Source organism: Vigna unguiculata, chromosome 11 (assembly GCF_004118075.2).
Source record: "Vigna unguiculata cultivar IT97K-499-35 chromosome 11, ASM411807v1, whole genome shotgun sequence".
Classification (NCBI taxonomy): domain Eukaryota; kingdom Viridiplantae; phylum Streptophyta; class Magnoliopsida; order Fabales; family Fabaceae; genus Vigna; species Vigna unguiculata.
In genome coordinates this window covers 2,108,127-2,115,533 of record NC_040289.1, presented here as the reverse complement: position 1 = coordinate 2,115,533, position 7,407 = coordinate 2,108,127, and the positions used below count along the sequence as shown (strand labels likewise).

General features: G+C 29.1%; 1 pseudogene; it reads right to left on the bottom strand.

The window, feature by feature from the left end:
• Nucleotides 1-690: 690 nt before the first annotated feature.
• Nucleotides 691-2,182, bottom strand: LOC114170013 (annotated as a pseudogene).
• Between the last annotated feature and the right edge of the window lie 5,225 nt (nucleotides 2,183-7,407).

Genomic DNA, 7,407 nt, shown 5'->3' with positions numbered 1-7,407 from the left:
TGCATTTAATATGTTTTAATTTGGTGGGGTCGGCCTCTATCAATCATCAATTTATTGATGTGAGCAGATGTGGGGACCCTTAGTGTTCATCAGGGTGATGGAAATTCTACAATGTAGCCAGGCTTGGGTTGGATCTCTTTCCTTCAAGTAACCTTTGTAGGCACTGTTGCTTATGTAATATCTTGCTCTAGAGGAGCAAACTTTTGATCAACCGTTAAACTACTACTTCCTGTTTTGATTTTGGCATCGTGGTGTGCATTAGTCTTCTTTTCTACTACATCATGGATAACTATAATGGTTTAATGGTTTATACATGTGTACCTCTTGGTACTGCTCTTCTATATTATATTTTTTATGATGTTTCATTTATAGATTTATTTTTTATTAAATGATACGTTACAATTATAGTGATTAACTTTTTTTTTTCTAAAATTGATTTTTAACCGGAGATCATAGTGCATAGGAAATTATTATGATTTTGATTTTCATCAAAATATCTATTTTTTTAAATTCAATAAAACTTTAAATTTGTATAAGGTGGAAATTATCTGCAACAAAATAACAACAAATATTTTTATCAGTGAGCATTGACTTTACGGTCTTTATGAAAGATACAAAATAACAACGAATATTTACAATCTATGCACTATTCATTTCATTAAACTTACGGTGTTAACATACACATACTAGTATAGCAAAATGCTTTGCAGCTCCAATAATATAATAGGAATCTGGAATTATCTTATAATTTCCTGAAATATGGGTAATCAAATTATTGAACACATCGTGCATGGACCCAAACAAGAAACTTAAATTTTCTAAAGATCCAAACAAGAAACTAAATCCAAATAACAGAAAGGTACGCAATCAGAATACGAAGCAAAAGTCACAGTCATATATAGGACACGAAGCAAAAGTCAGTCATAGGTCACAATCAGAACACTTTTTAAAAAGACGTTTTAAAGGAAAGACCAGATCCACCTAATTTTTCTTCCATCGTTTTGAATAATTTTTCTGTCATAGCTGGGGAAAAGTAGTTTACCCAATCTCCTACTTCACCCTTCCGAAATAAGTATTTTTTTCTCATAGTTCCTGTCAAATGTTCCAGCTTTATTGATTTCTAGGTTCTTCATTTTCTCAAAACTGCATAAATTGATTATGCTTTCAATCACTCCGTTACTTTCCTCTTCTTCTGTGAAAGGACAATCCAAGAATTCTGCAACTCTTTTCACGTAAAAATTGGCATTTTCTTTGAGTTCTTCATACTTCAAGAACAGAACCTTGTTAGGTGTAGCTATGCTCTCTTTCCAATAACCTAACATATGCTCCCAAGTCGGACCAAATCCAATTGTTCCCTTGCAGTAGTTTTCTAAGGCTTCCTCCATTGTCAGTTCAAGCAGAGAGTGTGGGTTAATTTTATTGGCGAAGATCCAAAATGAAACAAAAGTGTCAAATGGATTTCTGCAGATATAAACTATCTTACATTTGGATTCCTTAATTGATTTGGAGAGGGAAGGGTGTTGGGAATAGTCCAAGTGTGAGTCAAAAAGTCCCACATTGGATAGAAAAGACAAAGTTAAACACTATATAAGAATAAAGATCCATAACAACATTGCCTTAAGGTTTTGGTGTAAAAGTGGTGTCTAAGGTCTTATATGTGTAAGACTAATGTCATATAACTCTATATATAACCTATCAAAGGGAATGGAATGTGAGTACCAAAAACTCTTGGTTCAGTCATGCTGGAGAGTTGAGAAAGCTTGTCATGGATGTTTTCGCCATGAAAGATGAAATCAAGGAAAGGAACAAGTTCATGAGAATTGGAAGTGAGTAATGGATGATTCTCTGAAGATGAGAAACGGTGTCTGTTGAGAATAGAAAAAGTAAGGGCTTTCAACCAAGTAGTACCTGATTTGGGAAAGCTGGCAACAATAACATCACTGTCTTTTGCCTGAAAGTGATTTTGAAATTTGATTACACCTTCAATAAAATTTGATGGACACCAAAAGCCTTGAAAGAGATAGAGATGGCGTGCTGCCCAACCCTTCTCTTTGGGAAGGGACAGAAGGAGGTTATCTTCTTCATATGCTTGCAGGCCTTCTGTTGAAGCCATTGGAAGCTATAGCTATGGAATGTGTGTGAATGATATTTAGCTCAATATGGGATATATTTATAGCCTGATCAGTGCTTCAAAGTGATTAAGTGCTTTTTTTATTTTTTACCTCCATGATTTCTGAATTTTTGCTTGCAGTATCTACAATATTCAAGTGTGTTTTGTCTGTATTCATTAAACTGGTGAGAGATGTTGTTTGTAGAGTAGTTTGGTTCGAAACAAATGGGGACATATTTGATTTAATGTCATCGTTTCATTTCACGTTACCGGAAGGCCAATACAGATTGTTATCTAAATTTTGTGAAGAATAAATAATATATAGAATAAAATTTATATGTATTAATGAAATATAAAAAAGTTCATCTTCTTGAATGCTGAATAAAATTTATGCAGAGTATTTTTTCATTATCCTTCCACTCTCTTTCATCTTCTTTTCTTTATTTAATACACACTTTTCCGGCTCATACATAATTAAAGTCAGCTTACTGAACTTTATCCCATTCAAACCAATCTCTTTACCATAATTTTCATTTCCAAGATTTCTTACTCCATTTTCTAACCTCGCCTAATTCGGAAATAGGTTTCTATCATAGAGACTTCATTTAGGCAACTATCTTCCCAATAATAAATAAGATTTTCGTTTGCTCTATACTAATGTTGAAATCTCATATCAATTAAAAATAAGACAATTTCATAATACATAAATAGGATGCAAATCTTACCTTACAAGTTGATTTTATGAAGTTAAATTAGATTTTAATTCACTTTATCTATACTAAAATATATTTTTATCAAAGCAGTTCCTTTTGTCCCTTTCCACGTACTTTTCTAGAAAATTTCTACTACAAGGATTCATATGTATAGTCATTTGTGTTGTTTAAGCTTCTCCGACCATACGTAACTCCAAAACATCTTTCCACAAATTGTGTTTTTCTTTATCTAGTCTCCATTTTCATTTACCTAATAAAGCTAGATGAAACACTTATAAATTAAGTCTCTCAAACCTAACCCACCCTCATATTTAGATTTGCATAAGTTTTTTTAGTTTAGCCATGCAATTTTTCTACCACTCTCTCCATTACAAGAAATTTTCTTTTGTTAACAACCAGTTTTAACAACAAAAAATTGTTAGTCACTACAATGACTAATTTAGATACCAATTTATTAAATAAAAAAGTTATTAATTACTAAAATAGTCATATTATGAATAAAAAATTATAATTGATCATTGATTTATAAAATTTAGCTATAAGTTTTTGACTACCAAAAGATTTAGTTTCCAAAAGAATTAGTCTCTATTAATTAATGACCAATTATATTTTTTTATTCATAATAGTAACTATTTAAGTAATCAATAATTTTTTGTTTTATAAATTAATATTTAAATTAGTGTAGTTATTATGTAAGAATTTTCTTGTAGGAGTCCGACCCCAAATAAACTCATGCGGCCTCACTCTTAATGACATCTTGAAAAGGATAAGAAGAATAAATGTGCTATAATAACTTATTTTATTTATGTGATTCTACCCGCAAAGATAAATAGTTTATTATTTATATGTTTTCTCTAAATATAGTTTTAATATAAGATTCTGCAATATTTTTGCCTTCTAATTTCATCTGCCACATCATTCAATGTACAAATACACTTTCTAATAGTCCGTCCTCTACCTTAGTGAAAGCATAACGAAAAGACTGTTACGAGAATTACTTAGGAATACTCAGGTAAGTTAAAAATTAACAAAAATGTAATAATTGTTGTAATTCTTATTAATTAATGATCGGTCATTAATTTGATATAATTAATTATATTATAAATATAGTTGATACTCATTTATTATTCTTTATATAAATATTTGTATTAATGTATTCACTATTTGATTTGTATCTTTGATAGGTTATATCTTATATTTATAAATAGATCTCGTCCGATCAGTAATAAAATATACAGAAAAGTTGTTGCATATTCTCTCATCTTCTATTCTTCCTTCTCTTCCTTCTCTTCTTTATGCTATTATTAGCTTTATTTTATAATATATTATCAGGTTATCGACATGATGCTCCAATGGATTGAACACTAGTGGAAACGTCTTTTCTCTATAACGATAGTGTTCTGCGTGTCTTAATCCAAGTTCTTCATAATTCTTCATAATCCTTTCTTCATTTACAATTTTATTTATTTTTTTATTCTTGTGATAAAAATTGTTTAATTTTATTATTTTTCATCTCCATCTTATTATTATTATTATTATTATTATTATTATTATTATAATTATGATTATTATTATTATTTTATATGCTAGAGATTATGTAGTTGGGACTTGGGAGGCCCAATTTAGTGACATAAACGGGGGGTAAGCCTATGGAAGTTCTGGACCACCATGGCCCAAATTGTTGAAGAAATTATTGAATGCAGAAAGGGATATGAGAAAAGAGTGATTGTCTTTTTGAAAACAAAATATTCACTATAAGGCTAAGTAATCCACATCAATTACTAAGTCTGAGCTGCGAGTTCATATCAGCTAGAACTTATAATATTAGTATATTTAGCTGGAAGAAACTCATTAATCCATTTTAGACATTAATATTGTGAAACTAAGTAGCATAAGAGAACAAATCAAACTAATTATTACGATGTGACTTATATATATATATATATATATATATATATATATATATATATATATATATATATATATATATATATTATATTTGTGTTATGTTAGAGATATTATATACCTTCTAGTATTAATTTTATTGATAGAGATATTATATACTTTATTTTCTTTTATTATTATCAAATATTTTGTATTATGATGATATATTAAGTTTTACTTTTTCTTTTATATTATGAGAGATTGTACTCTATATATTAAACAAGTTCTCATAGATTAATATGAAAAGTAAGAAAACTCTCTTTGAGTTACTTTTCATCAAATACCTCTTGTGCATATTTTTCCTTCTCGCAGCTTATACATATCTAACATGGTATCAAAGTCATTGTTAAAAAAAAAAAACCTATCTTTGCGAGATTTTTTGAACATTTTGTTCCACCCACTGTCAGGCCGCTAACGCACCACTCACTAATTTCTGGTCTCACACATGAGATGAATATACCTTGGTGTGAGGGGTGTGTTGGAAGTCTCACATTGACTAGAGATAAGGCCAATTCACAATATATAAAAGTGGGTGTAATCCTTACCTTACAAGTCAGTTTTGTGGGGTTGAGTTAGACTAAACTCCACTTCTAACACTGCATTTACTCCTTTCTTATTGACTTCCTATCATAGCTAATCCTACCTCCTTCTTCATCCTCTGGTTCATAGGTTCTTGTCGAGCTCTCCAAAATTGCTACTTTCAAGTAGAGATATTATATATTTTATTCTTTTTTTATTATTATCAAATATTCTATATTAGGATGACATATTAGGTATTATTTTTTCTTCATATCTACCATCTTTATAGCATGAGATATTATACTTTATATATTAAACAAGTTATTCTCGTAGATTAATATGGAAAGTAAGAAAACTCTCTTTTAAGTTACTTCGCATCGCATACTTCTTGTTCTTATTTTTCTTTTTGTAAATTATAAATATCTAACATGCTGTGTACAAACCCACTGCCATATGTCTGTGGTCCTTTTTTTTTTTTTCAGCAATAAGTTGAGTGGATGCTTTTATGAGGCTAAATTGGTCCCTCATCTATGGCGCAGCTATGGATCTATATCATCAAATACAATAGATCAGACTCCAACATCGTACATCATAACATTTCAAAGTTTACCCGTGAGGGTTTATTTTTTATTTTTACTTGTTCATGTGTACTTTTATTATACGTGAATATTGTAGATGCTGCAAGCAAAAAAGCAGAAATCACGGATGTGCGTAAAAAAAAAGCACTTAATCACTTTGAAGCAGTGATCAGGCTGTAAATATAACCCATATTGAGCTAAATATCATCAAACTTTCAGTGGTAAGTTATCATTCACACACATTCCATAGCTATAGCTTCCAATGGTTTCAACAGAAGGCCTGCAAGCATACGAAGAAGATAACCTCCTTCTGTCCCTTCCCAAACAGAAGGTTTGTTCCTTTTCTTGAATTCATCTTTCATGTTGATAACATCCAAGACAAGCTTTCCTTTAAAACGTCTTCTTAAAATTTGTTCTAATTGTTACTTATGACTGTTACTTCTGCTTCGTGTTCTGATTGGGTACCTTTTTATTATTTGGATTTAGCCTCTGTTAAATTTAAGTTTGTGTGCATGTACTTTTGTTTTCAATAATATTATTACCCATATTTAGGGAAATTCTAAGATAATTCTATATTACTATTATATTATTTGGAGGCGTAAATCATTTTGCTATACGCCGTGTACATAGATGGCAAATAAATCTATTTTTGTGGGTATTGCTCGAATTCGTCTTCGTTTTGACGGAAAATTCCTGCATTGATTGAGTATGAGTATGGATATGGAGAATTTTCGACTTTTTCAATTGGGTATGGAGATGTACATATCTCCGCCATAATACTCGTTCCTGCCATATCTCCGTCCCCGTTTAAATTTTTAAAATATTCACAATTAATTAAGTAATTATATATATATATATATTTTTTTTTTTTTCTATTTTTTATTTCTTCTAATTATTTGGTTTGTCGTGACACTCATTTGTCATGTAATTATGTTAAAATGATATGTGTCAATTAAAAAAACTTTATGGCTCACATTTAAATATTTCTATTATTTTTTACTATTTTTATTTATTATATATTTTTCTTTCACATGAGAAAGTTTAATACTCTCAATTTAATAAAAAAATTATTTACTTATTATTATTAATTTTTGTTTAATTTAAAGAAATTTTTTGTTTCGTTAAAATAATTTTTCGTTTTTTTTTCTACCATTGGGTACGTATGTTGATGTTTGAAAAATTTTCTTAAATCTCTAAGGTATTTTTCATCTTATTATACCCTTAATTATACATTTGATTTTCTTTGTGCGATTTTTTTCAATAGTCTCTCAAATTATTTCTAAGACACATATTTGTTAACTTTTTAACATTTTTATTTATTATTTATTTTCATCATATAGAATAATATTTCGAAATATTCTATCTAATTATTTTTTATTTTCTAACTCATTATCAATCATACTATAATTTTTTCACCTTAATTGTATAAATAACTTTTATTTACTACAATATAAAAATTTAATGTAATTGCCATGAATATTTTTTTGTCACTATCCAACATATAATGGAGTTCAAAAGATACAAAATCTATGTCAAAATTTTA